General features: G+C 33.7%; 1 long non-coding RNA gene across 2 annotated transcripts in view; it reads right to left on the bottom strand.

Moving 5' to 3' along the window:
- Positions 1-16,535, bottom strand: part of LOC123380069 — a 398,478-nt gene that overhangs the window by 19,859 nt on the left and 362,084 nt on the right. The window contains exons 3-4 of one of the 2 annotated variants that reach the window (XR_006585297.1): positions 15,726-15,822; positions 9,495-10,795 (exon numbers count right to left, since the gene is read on the bottom strand). This is a non-coding gene — a long non-coding RNA (uncharacterized LOC123380069). Of the gene's footprint in view, positions 1-9,494; positions 10,796-15,725; positions 15,823-16,535 lie in introns of those variants that run through there. The other variant, XR_006585296.1, reaches the window with a different exon arrangement.

The following is a 16,535-nucleotide window of genomic DNA, read 5'->3' on the forward strand; positions in this document are numbered from 1 at the left end:
TTTCATTTGAAGAACCTTAGAAATTTTGACTACTTCATTTTGTAAACAAGGTGACTGTCTTATGTTATGCAATTGGTGTGAACAATGATCAACTTGATACAATAATTAAGCTCTAGAGAAAGGATGTCTCCCACCAAAAAAACTTAAAAACAAGCCTCAAAAAGATCAACTGTAACTATTAGTAAACTAACTCCCTGATAGTAAAAACAAAACAACCAACAAACCCTGAACATTGCTTAAGAGATGACCACAAAATTCATAATTTCTACTTGTTCTCTATGCCCAGAATACAAAATCACCAATTAATGTGCTGAGAAGCAGGAAAATGTGACTAATAATTATAAAATAAAATTGTTAATAAGAAACCCTACAAAATGACCCAGATATTGGAAAGGCCCAGGAAGTAGGAAGCGTCATTGAAGTGGCTGTGACAAATATGTTCAAGGACTTAAAGACAAACATGTCTTTAATAATGAATGAACATACAAGAAATTTTAGGAAACTGAACTATAAAAGTTTAGAACTGAAAAGTACAATACTTGGAACAGAACATACAATTGACAGTGATGACATTGATTTGAAATGGCAGAAAAATGGTCAGTGAATTTGAGATGGAACAACAGAAATTATCCAATCTAATTATGAGAAAGATAGAACATTGAAAACAAAACCAAAATAAAGAAACAGGGCCTCAATGATTGTTTGGATATTATCAAGTCATCTGCATAAAACTGAATCCTCAAGAATGGAAGGGTATGGAGAAAAAAAAGTGTAAAAGCATATTTGAGAAATAAAAGATTTACATATTTGGTTAAAAAAATATACACTAACATATCCAAGGATCTTAGCAAATATAAAACAGGATAAATCCAAAAAAATGCTCGGTAGGTACCTGACAGTCAGGTTCAACCAATGATAAGGAGAAAAGCTTAAAAGAATGAAGATAATAAAGACATATTACATACAAGGGAAGAATGACATGAATAAAAAATGACTTTTCATAAAAAACAATAAAGGACCATAAAAACCTAACAGCATTTTTCCTTTCTGAAAAAAAGTCAACACAGAAATCTATATTCAGAAAAAAATCTTCAAAAATGAACATTAAATTCAAAAATAATCAGGAAAACAAGAATAAAGTTTACTACTCACAGGGAATGAAAAGGAAGTCTCTGACTCTAACAAATATTGACACCAAATGGAAGCTCAGAACTACAAGAAAAACTAAAGAGCTGCTGTAATGGTATATATTTTGGTAAATACAAAATACTATTTTATTAGCTATTTACTTTCCTTAAAAATATATGGCTAAGAGCCCCTGGGTGGCTCAGTTGGTTAAGTGTCCAGCTCTTGATTTTGGCTCATGCCATGATCTCATATTTCAGGGATCAAGTCCCTTGTCAGGCTCTGTTTTGACAGATGCAGAGCCTGTTTAGAATTCTCTCTCCTTCTCTCTCTCTGCCCTTCCGCACTCCTGTTCTCTGTTTCTCATTCAAAATAAATAGATAAATATTAAAAATATATATATATATCATTATGTAAAGCCAATATACTATATTAGATTTATAATATATGTATTTGTAATATTTATGAAAATAGTAGCAGCCCTCAGAATGAGTGTAAATGGAAATAGCCAGTAGGTTCTTAAATTATACATAAAATATTAAATATTAACTTAAAGTTGCTTTTAATGAGTTAAAATACATGTTGATATCCTTAGAAAAAAATTTATTTAATTCAAAGAGATACAGTTTCAAAGTCAATGAAGGAATAAAATTAAAATCATGCTACATTTCTATTTCTGGATAGTAAAGTGGGATTCTGACACTTTCACAGACTATCCTAGGCTGGAAGAACCTATTTCTATTTAAAATCACTGGTCACTATAGTAGATGGTAGGAAATGTGATGAATCATAGAAGTGACATACACACCACTGATGGAAGTCATTTAAACGTATCTATTAGCTGCTGGCCAGAAAAAAAAAAAAAAAAAAAAAAAAAAAGTACCTGAAAGGAGGAAAGTAAGAAATATCTGTGAAGAAAACTGAGGGCTATCATTGTTCCTACCTGAAAGATATCAAAAAGTAAGTTTCAAACCTCTGTCAAAAAATTTACCAATTGTGGTAAGCAGAATAATTGCCCCCCCAAATATATGATATCCAAAACCTTGTTACATATAAATAACTTTATAAGAGAAAAGTTATCACATGTCTGTGATAACTTTGCAGACATGATTAAATGAAGATATTGAGATGATGAATGGATATTGAGAGATTACCTGGATTCTCCAGGTGGGCTCTGAATGTAATCACAAGTGGAGGTAAAACACATTCCATAAAGAAGGAGAAGTCAGTGAGATAAGAGAGGCATAGTTTGGAATGATGTGGCCATAGTGAAGGATTAGGCAGCCACCAGATGCTTAAAGAGATAAGAAACTGATTTTCTCTTAGAACTTTCTAAATGGAACACAGCCCTGCTGACACCTCAATTTCAATCAAATGAAATGATTTTGGGCACTTGGCCTCAAGAACCGTGAAACAATAAATTTCTGTTGTTTTAAGCTATCGTTGTAATTTGTTACAGAAGCCATAGGAAACAAATTCACCAATTTTTCCTAAAATATCTTGCTAATTAATTTCTTTCTGCAACTTTACCAAAATACTGCATATTGCATTTAATTGGGTTGAAAATACTAAATGTGTTCCTTAATTTGCATTTCATTACATTTTAAGATAATACTTTGTGATCTTTTTCCCCTCTATGTAGTTTTTTCTTACATTGGTTGTATTCCAAATAAAGACTCAATTCAAATAAATTTGATGTCTACATCAGATCACTCTGACAAAGTAAGTCAAGATATTAAACAAACACATAACTCATATACAACCAGTAAGTAAATCACCATTTTTTAAGGAAAAAAAAACTGCTTCTACTTTAGCATCTTCTGATAAATCATGACAGTTACAAAATTATTTATGAGCATGTTTTATTGATTAAGCCAGGAACTGAATAACTACCTGGAAGGTATCTCCTAGAACAATCAACGTGACAGAAAATGGCATAGTTATAATTTTAGAAGCTATGTTAATTTTTGAGCAGTGTACTCTGATTCTATAGGCATCTATTATGTGATCCATCTATGAAGAAATGTGAGTGAAATACCGTGAGGTTAATGTAAGATGCACGCAGAAAATGAGGGTAGCAAGTTTCCAAAGTCAAATACCTATCCTCACCAGCCACGAGTCTTATAGTTTTTCCACATTCTTTCCAAAATTGCTATTGTAAGGTTTTCTAATTTTAGCTCTTATTCATATGAAGAAGTATCTCATTTTGGTTTACTTTTCATTTCTCTAATGATGGATGATATTGAACATATTTTCATGGGCTTATTCCATTTTTCTATCTACTTTTATAATCTTCATCCATTATTAATTGATTCATTTTCATACTGATTTATAATTCTTTTTATAGTCCTTTGCAGAACATATAAGCCTATTGCCAGAAATGAATTTTTTTCTCCTCGTATGTTGTTTGATTTTCCATTGTAATAGTGTCTTTCAAAGACCTATTTTTTAGAAAAAAATATGGTTCATATTATTTTCTGTCCTGAAAAATTTTTGCTTGCCTCATGATCATAAGATTTCCTCTCACCTTTTACTTTAGAGATTTTCGTAGTTTTAATTTTTCTATTTTGGTCATAGTCCATGTCAATTTTTTTTTATTGTTTTTGATGCAAGGTAATAGGCAACTTTCTTTTTTTTAACTTTTTATTTAAATTCTAGCTGGTTAACATATAGAGTAATATTAGTTTTAGTGGTAGTATTTAGTGATTCACCACTTACATCTAACTCCCAGTGCCATCACAACAAGTTCTCTCCTTAATATCCATCACCCGTTAAGTCCATCTCCCTGCCCACCCTCCTTTCTGGCAACTGTCAGTCTGTTCTCTAGTTAAGAGTCTCTTATGGTTTGCCTCATACTTCTTCTTTTTTTTTTTTTCTCCCTTCCCTTCTGTTCATCTGTTTTGTTTCTTAAATTCCACATTTGAGTGAAATCATGTGGTACTCATCTTTCTCTGACTGACTTATTTCACTTAGCATAATACATTTTAGTTCCATTCATGTCTGCAAGTGGCAAGCTTTTTCATTCTTTTTGATTCCTGAGTAATATTCCATTATATTCATACCACATCTTTTTTATCCATTTATCAGTCAATGGACATTTGGGCTCTCTCCATAATTTGACTACTGTTGACACTGCTGCTATAAACATCAGAGTGCATGTGCTCCTTTGAGTTAGTATTTTTGTATGCTTGGGTAAATAGCTACTAGTGTAATAGCTGGCTAGTAGGGTATAACTTTTTGAAGAACCTCCATACCATCTTCCAGAGTGGCTGCACCAGTTTGCATTCCTATCAACAGGGTAAGAAGGTTTCCCTTTCTCTGCATCCTCGTCAACATCTATTGTTTCCTGTGTTAATTTTAGTTATTCTGACAGGTGTGAGGTATATCTCATTGTAGTTTTGATTTGTATTTCCCTGATGATTAGTAATGTTGAGCATCTGTTCATGAGTGTATTGGACATCTGTATGTCTTATTTGCAAAATTGTCTATTCATGTCTTCTGCCCATTGCTTAAATGCATTGTTTATGGGGTGTTGAGTTTGATAGGTTCTTTATAGATTTTAGATATTAACCCTTTATCAGATAGGTCATTTGCAAATATCTTCTCCCAGTCTGAAGCTTACTTTGATTTTGTTGATTGTTTCCATCAATGTGCAAAAGATTTTTATCTTGATGAAGTCCCAATAGTTCATTTTTGCTTCTGTTTCCCTTGCCTCAGGAGATATGTTTAGAAAGAAGTTGTTATGGCAGATGTCAAACAGGTTTCTGCCTGTGTTCTCCTATAGAATTTTGATGATTTCTTATCTCACATTCAGATATTTCATGAGTTTGAATTTATTTTTGTGTATGGTGTAAGAAAATGGTCCAGTTTCATTTTCTGCACATTGCTGTACAGTTTTTCCAACAGCATTTGTTGAAGAGACTGTTTTTTCCATTGGATATTCTTTCCTGCTTTGTTGAAGATTAATTGACCACACAGGTGTGGGTCCATTTCTGGGTTTAAATAAGGAAATTTCATTTTTTTAAGTTATGGACCCATTTGTTCCTGCATCACATTTTCCTATTGAATTTTCATTTTCACTTTGTTGAAAATCAACTGATTTTATATTTAATGATTTATTTTTGAACTCTCTATTCTGTTCCATTAATCTCTATGTCTGTCTTTATTGTAGCATTGCATTATTACAATTTCATTAACTTCATAGTTCATCTTGAGGTCATGTTGTGAAAATCTTCCAATGCTTTTCTTCCTATTGCAAATTGCTTATGTTATTTTAGTCGCTTTGTATACTCCAATGATTTTTGACACAGCATATCCATGTTTATAAAAATGTATTCTAGAATTTGAATTTCATTACGTAAAATAAATCACACTATTCATATCAGTTCTTCCAATCATAATCATGGTATACCCTTGCTTATTTAAGATATTGGACCTTTTTTGTTAATCTATTCCTAAGTATTTCATTGTTTTGATGCTATTATAAAACTTACCTCAAAATTTTATGTTCCAACTGGTTATGTATGCTAGAATATAAAAATGGCATTTATTTTTGTGCCTTGTGTTTATTATGCAACCTTCCTAAAACTGAACTTTATCTGGGAATTTTGAATAATTCCCTTTGAATTTTCTATATCACATTTGTGCTTTGAGGATTACAAACAAGTTCCATTTACCATTTCCAATTTGAATATTTTTTCTTTTTTTTTTGACAGAGTTAAAGTTTGTCTTATTCTTAAAATGAACTTGCTAGCAAGTTGTAAGGTAAAAGCAATGATACTATAATTATATTTAACATTAATTTCCCTCCTAAATTCTGTATTTATGATAAGTATTTTTGAAATATGTGTTTGCTTTCATTACTCATAATGATAAACCTTGCCATAATATTATAGCAGATTATACTTGATATATTAAAATAATAATATTATAATGAGATATATCTATTTATAATTAACTGAACACATATTTGAAGTGCAAGCTTGAAGTGTGCTTTTGTTCTTGTTTGGTCTTTTTTAATGAAAAGATATGTGCAGTAAAATAAAAATATGTAATCACTACAGTGAATGTGGAAGATTAAGCACCACACTGGAAGCCTATATGTATGCCAATAACATTTTCTCTGCCTATTTATAAAGAATGTCAAAGTCCACAGATGGTATCTACACTTGTGGTGAATATAACATAATGTATAGACTTGTAGAATCATTATGTTATACACCTGAAATTAATGTAACATTGTGTGTCAATTATACTCAAATTAAAAAAGGAAAAAAAATGAATGTTAAAGCCCAGTATTTACTTCATGTTTATATATTTATAAATTTGATACTCATATCTGAAAGTTTCAATTTATAAACAAATATTTCTGAAACTTTCTTTTTCATTGTTTTTTTTTTCAAAAATTTCCATGGAATACAAACAAAACCCCGAGATATTTAATGTAGGTAACCCACAATAGTAAATCACCAGGCCGTGATATCCCCTCTTTGGAACAGAGTTTATCTCATATTGCCCAGCACATATTGCCTGTTGATCAGCACACATGAATCCTGCAGGGTTAAATTTTCAACTTAGAGAAAGTTTATTGGACCTTTCTACTGTGGGATTTTCAAATGACATATGAAGGAAAACACCAGCTCAAAGCCTATTGTGATCAAAGATGAAGATACATCAGTAAGACTGTTTGGAAGAATCCTGCCTCTTTCCCTGTATTGCTACCTTATGTTAATTAGGAAGCCGAAGATATTTACCTCAGAACCAAGATTGGAAGAATTGAGGATAGTTAACACAACATGGTAGAATACTGGCCTCACCTGAATGTTTGTGACTGAGGAAACATTAGCCCTTCCGAAAATGTGACCAGGGCTATTTGATCCAACCTTCCTGGTACTAGCTTTTTGATATGGGGAATCAGTGATCTTTGGGACTGATTAGCTGTGTCCACACTCTGTTAGGATGCATGACCTTAAATTTCCACAAATTCTAACTGGGGCTCTGAAGAAGACAGCTCTCTCTCTAATGGGCTATTCTGCAGGGGAGCAAATTAGCCTTTACTTCTTGGTAGATTAATTTCTTAATATAAAGTAATTTCTCTCTTTGTAGTTTGTCATGATGCATTTCAAAGGATATGAAATGAAAAATTACTGTCTTATATTTTAAGGCAATTGTACTACTAGAGAAGCTGGACAGTTTACCTTGATTGGCTATTTTTTAAAATAAATTTGCTTAGCATTTTCAAATCCAAATCCAAAATATCAATACTTTTGTAACATTGCTTGTCAGTTTCCATGAAACTTCAGGAAAGATCCACAAAAGCTTTATTTAGTGGAAATAACAATAGTGGTATATACAGTAATAATATTTTCTAATGTTTATGTTTGAAGGAAAGAGAGAGCATGAGCGGGGGAAGGAAGAGAAAGAGGGACACAAAGAATCTGAAGCAAGCTCCAGGCTCTGAGCTGTCAGCACAGAGCCCGGATTCTGAGCTTGAACTCACAAACATGAGATCATGACCTGAGCCAAGTTAGGCACTTAACCGACTGAGCCACCCAGGTTCTCCTATAGAGTAATAATATTAATTCTAACATATGACACCAAATTCTTAAAAAGAATATGATATTCAAACTAATTTTCTTTATTTGAGTAACGATTCCCTTTTCTATCGGCACAATTCTTAATTGCTGCATCAAACCCCTCGCATAACCATTGCAAGAATTCCTAACTTGTTTCCTTGTTTTTCTTTGTTATCTTTTTGCATATTATTAAATAACTAAAAAAACAAAACTTTCAATTATGTGGTCAACAATTTCCACCCTTCCCGTTCCTGAAAGTCTGCAGACTTGCCCTTGGATCCCAGCTTCCATGTTTCTAGCTCTCACCATTACTTCTACTTCTCCCCTATTCCTTGGAAACGTAGGAGAATGTACTTTCTGGTACCTTTCCACTTCAGTGGTCTGGACATGAGGTATACGTCACTTTGGAGTTGAAGTATTAAGAGGCATTGTATAGCTCTTCATGCTTTCTTCCCTTACAGAAAGAAGGAAAGCCTGAACCCTGCATTGACCTTGGAGTATTATTAGAAGCTGAATCCACAGTCAACCTTGTTTCAGGTTACAAGGGGACTGGAACTCAGCCCATTTGCTGATCCATGTAAAACAAGGAAGATACGGCTTTGGCATTTTAGAAAACACTGGAACTTTTTTGTTTGGGAGAGCTTTTACTTTTGTTGCTGTTTTTACTCTATAGTTTCATAACCTGATAACTATACAATTTCATTCCAATTTTAATTTTCTAAGCATGGTCCACTGAGACATGTTTAGCAAGTATATAGTAAGTGGTCTCTGCTGTTATTTAGTTACTTTGCCTTCATCTCTCCCTAGGACAATTACCCAGCTTCCTTCTTTCTCTGATAATCATATTTTTAATGCTGGGCTCCTTTCCTGAAGTTACTGTCTCAGCCTTGCCAACAATCTCTATTGTAATCCAGGGAACTTTGTTTCAGCCAAAAGCGAAGAACAGAAATGACAACTCGAGCACTTTTTTACTTTCAAATCTTCAGCCAATAAAATATAAGCAGGGCCTAAGAAAATCTCAGTCAGTTCCACATGGAATATAAGAATCCTCAACAAACCTTGTGCCAGAGTAAAAGCCCTCCTGCTATTGAATGTTCTGGATACGTAGAATCCTTTAAACTAGCATGGAATAAATACACATATCTGATTTGTGGCGTTTTGCTTTGTGCCAGAGAATGGTTACATTCCCAGTGAGTTTTGAAGAATGTTTTGGTTTGGGAGAAAAAGCCCTACAGCATTTTCACTAGCTTTCCTCTCAAGAAAAGTTCCTCATCCTGCTTTATTTATTTATTTTTTTGAGTTATTAAGTGCAGAGAGAATTCCTGAGGATTTTGCTTTATGTAAAAACAAAGACCCACAGCCAACTGATTCTTTTATAAAATAGTGCCACATTGTTTAGATAATGGTATTCAAAAAGTCTCTGGATTATTTGCAGATAGCAAATTTCTAAAACACCAAATTAAAAAAATATATGTCCGTGATTATCTCATGTAGATTATTCTCCCTCCCAGACAAAGACTGTCAAAGTAATCTGTTTAAACTAAGTAGCAGCTGGGATCTTGCTTAATAAGGTGAGAAATTCCAATGATAAATTAACTATATTTTTAAAGGTTTTAAATCTGACAAAACTTATACGTAGGAAAAACTACTGCTATAAATTAAGAGTAAAAGAAGAGAGGCACCTGGGTGGCTCTGTTGGTTGAACATCTGACTCTTGATTTCGGTTCAGATCATGATTTTATGATTTGTAGGATCGAGCCCCCAGTCGGGCTCTGTGCTGACAATGTGGACCCTGCTCGGGATTCTCTCTCCCTCTCTGCCCCTCTCCCCTGCTTGTGGTGTCTCTCTTAAAATAAATAAATAAACATTTTTAAAAAGTAAAAGAAGAATAGGAGTTTTGGCTTCAGAAAGCAGAAACAGACATAGACATATTGGATAATAAACACAGAATGAGCTGATCGTGTGAATTTTGATAGTAAGTCTACTATATTATATGTGAGAAAACTTAAGGGGCCTCAATATATTATATGTTATTCATATTTAAATCAAAAATATATTTTCCACCAAATGCAATAAAATCAGTCTTATGTTTCATTTGGGTTTTTCTATAATTTGGTTCTATAATTTTATAATATGGTTTCCTATAAAATACCACTTTGGTACCTAATGATTTGTATTATAAGGGCAATGGTACTTACTATTTATTTTTCTATAGTATTGCAAAATGGAAGATGTGTAGCCTTAAGATCCTAGGCTACCAATTTCTATCTTGAGTAAAAAAAGGGGGAACCAAATTTTGGCATAGATGATTTTAAGCTTTCGAAATCTTGAAATAAGGTGCTTGCTTCAGTTGCACATATACTAAAATTGGAACAAAATACAATATGCAACATACACACATATATACACATATAGTGATAGAGAGTATTTGTTCATGATGTCTCAATGTTTGAATGAAATTTTCTACTTTCATCCATAAGCAATATTGCCTTAACTATTAACTTGACAACTTTATCATCTCAAATTTATCTTTTCTCTGTCCCTTAATTTTTGACCACCACAGGGGTTAAATATATTACCACTGATTCATGATTTTTTTTCCCACTGCAGCTAAACTGTATGCTTATTGAATGCAAACCATTATTGACATAGTTTTCTTCCTTTCTTTCCTTTTCCTTTTCTTTCTCCCCCCCCCCTTTTTTTTTTGCTATTTAGATAATATGGATAATATGGATTAACATAAGCAATCAAAGTAAAACCAAATTGCCATTTGTAGCATATATTATGGTTACTTTCCTAGCCCATCCTCTGGAATTGTAAAGAGTTGTGCTATTTGGATACATTTAACTTTGTTTCATATAGAATGATGTCTCTGGATTTGCCTATGTTATTTGTAAATTCAAGCAAGTCCCACAACCCTTGCTATATGGCCTGACTCAGGCTGCTGCATGAAATCTGGTTTGAACTAAGCAGTAGAAGGCATCTCTTTGATGTAGTAACTGGTTCCGTGATGGCAGGTAACTTGAATGGTATAATCAGAGTAAAGTTCAGGAAGTCCACTTCTGATTTGGAAGAGACTTCCAAATATCTTCTCTCTAGATATTAATCAGTAAGTATAAAGTGGAGTTGTCAAATTTAATAAATAAAAATACAAGATAGCCAGTCAAACTTGTATATGTTATATGCATATACATAGTATTTGTATGTCCTACATTTTGCCTGGAAATACTTATAACAAAACAAGTTTATCTCAAGTACAAATTTAATATAGCATTTTGTATTTCATCTGACAACTTACACATTAACTTGAAAACAAAGTCCTCATAAAGGAGAGTATGGCCAAAATAACTAAAAGTAATTATTGTCAGAAACATGGTTTTATAGGTCTGCAATCTGTCTACAATTTTCATTTGCACTCAATACTAAATTCCTATCTTCTTCTGTTATTGTTAAATTATTTGATATTGCTATTTTGGGACACAGTGTGTGAATCAGCATAAAAATATCTGAGCATAGAGAAATCCAACCAGAGGAATGAACAGATGTTACAAATCTACATCAAGAGTAGTTTTGGCATGTTTAAGGAAGAGCAATCGGTTTAGTGCACCTGGCATATAGTGAACAGGAAGAGAATGGTGAGGAATGAGGTTAAAGCAGAAGCCTGGATCAAGAACAGCAAAGACTGGCATGTCCTAGGATTTTAAGATTGTATTGTCAGCACAGTGCAATAGCATGGAAATATTGACAAGAAGGGTGTGAACGACCTGATTTAAACTTGAAAAAATAATCATTCCAATATCTGTGCAGAAACTGAATTCTAGAGACATTATCAGAATTAAAATTTTGTTGGGAATAATATTGGCAAATGAAGATATTAGGGTGCACTAGGGTGATAGTGGTGGAGAGAAAGTTGTCCAGAAATAGTCTACTTTATGTAGACGGAACCAGAGGAGACAGCAGTCTGATTTAACAACATTTGCTTCACTTTCCTCATCTGTGATATGGGGATAATAATAGTCATATAATAAGTTGAGCTACATTAGTCTCTGAAAATTTTATCTCAATAAAATGTTGTATTTTCATGAAATCTTATAAAATTAAAAGACTATTAACCCAAATAACTAATGAAAGTTGGTTTATGCTGACATGAAAACATAGATGCAACTCAACACCAACAAAACCAAATAATCCTATTAAAAACTGGAAGAAGATCTGAATAAACATTTTTCCAAAGGAGACATACAGATGTCTAACTGACATGTGAAAAGATGCTCAACATCAGTAACCATCAAGGAAACACAAATAAAAACCACAATGAAAATCACCTCACTCCAGTCAGAATGGCTAGTATCAAAAAGACAAGAAATAACAAGCGTTGGTAAGGATTTACAGAAAAGGAACCTTCATGCACTAATGGTGGAAATGTAAATTGGTAAAGCCATAATGGTAAACATTATGAAGGTTCCTTACAAAACTAAAAGTAGGAGTACTATATGATCCAGTAATTCCAGTTCCGGGTATTTATTTGAAGAAAATGAAGATATTAATTCAATAAGATACAGGTATGCCTATGTTTATTGCAGCATTATTTAAAACAGCCAAGAAATGGAAACAACCTTGGTGTCCATCAATGGGTGAATGGATAAAGAATTGTGTGTATATATGCATGTGTGTGTACAACACCCCCCTCCCCGAACATACATACTATTCAGCTGTAAAAAAAAGAATGAAATCTTGACATTTGTGATAACACGGATGGAACCTGAGGGTATTATGCTAAATGAAATAAGCCAGAGAATGAAAAATACCCTATGATTTCACTGATTGGTGGAATCTAAAAAACAAAAGAACAAACAAAACAAACTCATAACACACAGAACATACTGGTGGTTGCTCAGGGTGAAGGCTGGGTAGTGGGAGAAATGGGTGAAGGGGATCAAGAGGTACAAATTTCCAATTATAAAAAAGTATTACGAATTTAAAAGAAAAAGTATTTGTAACTTTGTATGGTACAGATGGTAACTAGACTTATTTTGGTGATCATTTTGCAATGTATACAACTGGTAAATCATTATGTGCACTGGACATAAGTACAGCAGCTTTGTAATATATATTGAAATCAAAAGGTATCATGCCTCTAGCTTTGATCTTCATTGGCTATTCTGGGTCAATTAATAAAAAAGTAAAATAAAATAAAACAAAACAAGACAAAAATGTAAAACCACAAGCTCATAGAAAAAGATCAAACTTGTGGTTACCAGAGGCAAAAAGTGGGCAAGAGGGATTGGAGGAAAGTGGCCAAAAGATAGAAACTTACAGGTATAAGATAAATAACTAAGAATGTAATGTACAACATGATGACTAAAGCTAACACTGCTATATGATATACATGAAAGTTAAAAGAGTTAATACTAAGTTTTCTCATCACAAAGGTAATTTTTTCCTTCATTTAAATTGTATGTATGTGAGAAGAGGATGTTAGCTAAACCTGCTGTTGTATTCATTTCACAATATTTGTAAATCAAACCATGATGCTGTATGCCTTTAACTTATGCAATGATGTATGTCAATTATTTATCAATAAAACTGAAATAAATAATTATTTTTGCAATAAAATGTATATTTTTGTTATTCTTATTCATGGAAAAGCACACAGGAAAGCCTGTCATAAAACTCTGTTGTTTTTTTTTTTTTTAATTTTTTTTTTTCAACGTTTATTTATTTTTGGGACAGAGAGAGACAGAGCATGAACGGGGGAGGGGGAGAGAGAGAGAGGGAGACACAGAATCGGAAACAGGCTCCAGGCTCTGAGCCATCAGCCCAGAGCCTGACGCGGGGCTCGAACTCACGGACCGCGAGATCGTGACCTGGCTGAAGTCGGACGCTTAACCGACTGCGCCACCCAGGTGCCCCTAAAACTCTGTTGTTTTAATAACAATTAAATTTTCTAAAACAACCAACAATAAAAATAAGCTTAAGTGAAATAATCATCTAGTCCATGGTTCTTTGAAATAATTAAAAAAATTGATAACCCCCCAGCTAGACTTATTGAAAAGAAGAGAAAATATCCAAATAAATAAAATCACGAATGGAGAGGAGAGATCACAACCAACACCACAGACACACAAATAATTATCAGAGAATATTATGAAAAATTATATGCTAACAAATTAGGCAAACTGGAAGAAATGGATGAATTCCTAGAAATATATAAACAACTAAAGCTGAAACAGGAAGAAATAGAATATTTGAAGCAACCAATAACCAGCAAAGAAACTGAATCAGTAATCAAAAATCTCCCAACAAACAAAAGTTCAGGGCTAAATGGTTTCCCAGGGGGATTCTACCAAGCATTTAAAGAAGAGTTAATACCTATTTCCCTCAAATTGTTTCAAAAAATGGAAATAGAAGGAAAATTTCCAAACCCATTCTACAAGACTAGCACTACCTTGATTCTAAAATCTTCACTACTACTAAAATCCCCAAACTCCCCACTACAAAGAATTATAGGTAAATATCCCTCATGAACATGGATGTAAAACTTCTCAACAAAATACTTGGAAATTCAATTCAACAGTACATTAAAGTAATTATTCACCACAATCAGTTGAGATTTATTTCTGGATTGCAAAGGTAGTTTAATGTTTGCAAATCAATCAATGTGATACACCACATTTATTTAAAAAAGGATAAGAACCATTTGACCCTCTCAATAGATTCAGAAAAAGTATTTGACAAAGTACAACATCCATTCTTGATAAAAACCCTCAAGAAAGTAGGGATAGAAGGAACATACCTCAACATCATCAAAACCATATACAGAAGATCCATAGCTAATATCACCATCAGTAGGGAAAAACTGAGAGCTTTTCCTCTATGGGCAGAAATAAGACAGGCACTTCTACTCTCACTATTGTTATTTAACATACTACTGGCTTCAGCAATTGACAACTAAAAGAAATAAAAGGCTTTCACATCAGCAAGGAAGAAGTCAAACTCTCACTATTCACAGACAACATGATACTCTATCTAGAAAGCCTGAAAGACTCTACCAAAAAATTGCTAGGAGTGGTATACAAATTCAATAAAGTTGAAGGATACAAAAATCAATGTACAGAAATCTGCTACATTTCTATACATCAATAATGAAGCAGCAAAAAGAGAAATCAAGAATCAATCCGACTTACAATTGCACCAAAATCCATAGGATACCTAGGAATAAACCTAATTAAAGAAGTAAAAGGGGTACCTGGGTGTCTCAGTCAATTAAGTATCTGACTTTGGCTCAGGTCATGTTCATGTTTCCTGGGTCCCAGCCCCAAAATAAGGCTCTGTGCTGACAGCTAAGAGCCTGGAGCCTGTTTCAGATTCTTTGTCTCCCTCTCTCTGCTCCTCCCCAGCTCATGTTCTGTCTCTCAGAAATAAATACAAAACATTAAAAAATATTTTTTTAAAAAGAGGTAAAGATGTATTTTGAAAACTATAGAAAAATTATGAAAGAAATTGAAGAGGACAAAAAAGAAATGGAAAAACATCCCATGTTCATGGATTGGAAGACCAAATATTGTTAAAATGTCTATACTACCGAAGCAATAAACACATTCAATGCAATCCCTGTCTCAATACCACCAGCATTTTTCACAGAGCTAGAAAACACAATCCTAAAATTTGTATGGAATCACAAAAACCTTGAAGAGCCACAGCAATCTTGAAAAAGAAAAGCAAAGCTGTAGGTATCACAATTCAAGACATCAAGCTGTATTACAAAGCTGTAATCATGAAGACTGTATGGTACTGGCACAAAAACATACACATAAATCAAAGAAAGAGAATAAAAACCCACAAATGGACCCACAACTCTATGGTCATCTAATCTTTGACAAAGCAGGAAAGAATATCCAATGGAAAAATCATAGTCTCTTCAACAAATGCTGTTGGGAAAACTGGACAGCAACATGCAGAAATATGAAAGTGGACCACTTTCCTACACCATACACAAAAATAAATTCAAAATGGATGACATACCTGAATGTGAGACAGGAAACCACCAAAATCCTAGAGGGGAACACTGGTAGCAACTTGTTTGACATCGGCCCATAGTATCTTCTTACTAGACACATCTCTGGAGGCAAAGGAAACAAAAGCAAAATTAGACCATTGGGACTTCATCAAAATAAAAAGCTTTTCCACAGCAAGGAAACAATCAAAAAAATCTAAAAGACAACTTATGAATTGGGAGAAGATATGCAAATGACATATCAGATAAAGGGTTAGTATCTAACATCTATAAAGTACTTATCAAACTCAACACCCCCCACCCCCCCACCCCCCCCAAAAAACACAAACAATCTAGTTGGGAAATGGGCAGAAAGTGCACCTGGGCAGCTCAGTTGGTTAAGTGTCTGACTTGATTTCTGCTCAGGTCATGATTTCACGGACCCAGGGATAGAGCCCCACATTGGGCTCTGTGCTGGACTTGGAGCCTGCCTGACATTCTCTCTCTCCCTCTCTGCTCCTCCCCTGCTTCTGCATGTTCTCTCTCCCTCTCTCAAGATAAATAAACATTAAAAAAAGAAAAAAGACAGGCAGAAGACATGAATGGACATTTTCCAAAAATGACATACAGATGGTCAACGCACTCATAAACAGATGGCCAACATCACTCATCATCAAAGAAATACAAATCAAAACTACAATGAGATATCACTTCACACCTTTCAGAATGGCTAAAATTAACAACACAGGGAACATCAGATGTAGGCGAGCATGCGGAGAAAGGGGAACCTTCTTACACTGTTGATGAGAATGCAAACTGGTACAGCTACTCTGGAAAAC

The sequence above is a fragment of the Felis catus genome, chromosome C2 (assembly GCF_018350175.1).
Source record: "Felis catus isolate Fca126 chromosome C2, F.catus_Fca126_mat1.0, whole genome shotgun sequence".
Lineage (NCBI taxonomy): Eukaryota > Metazoa > Chordata > Mammalia > Carnivora > Felidae > Felis > Felis catus.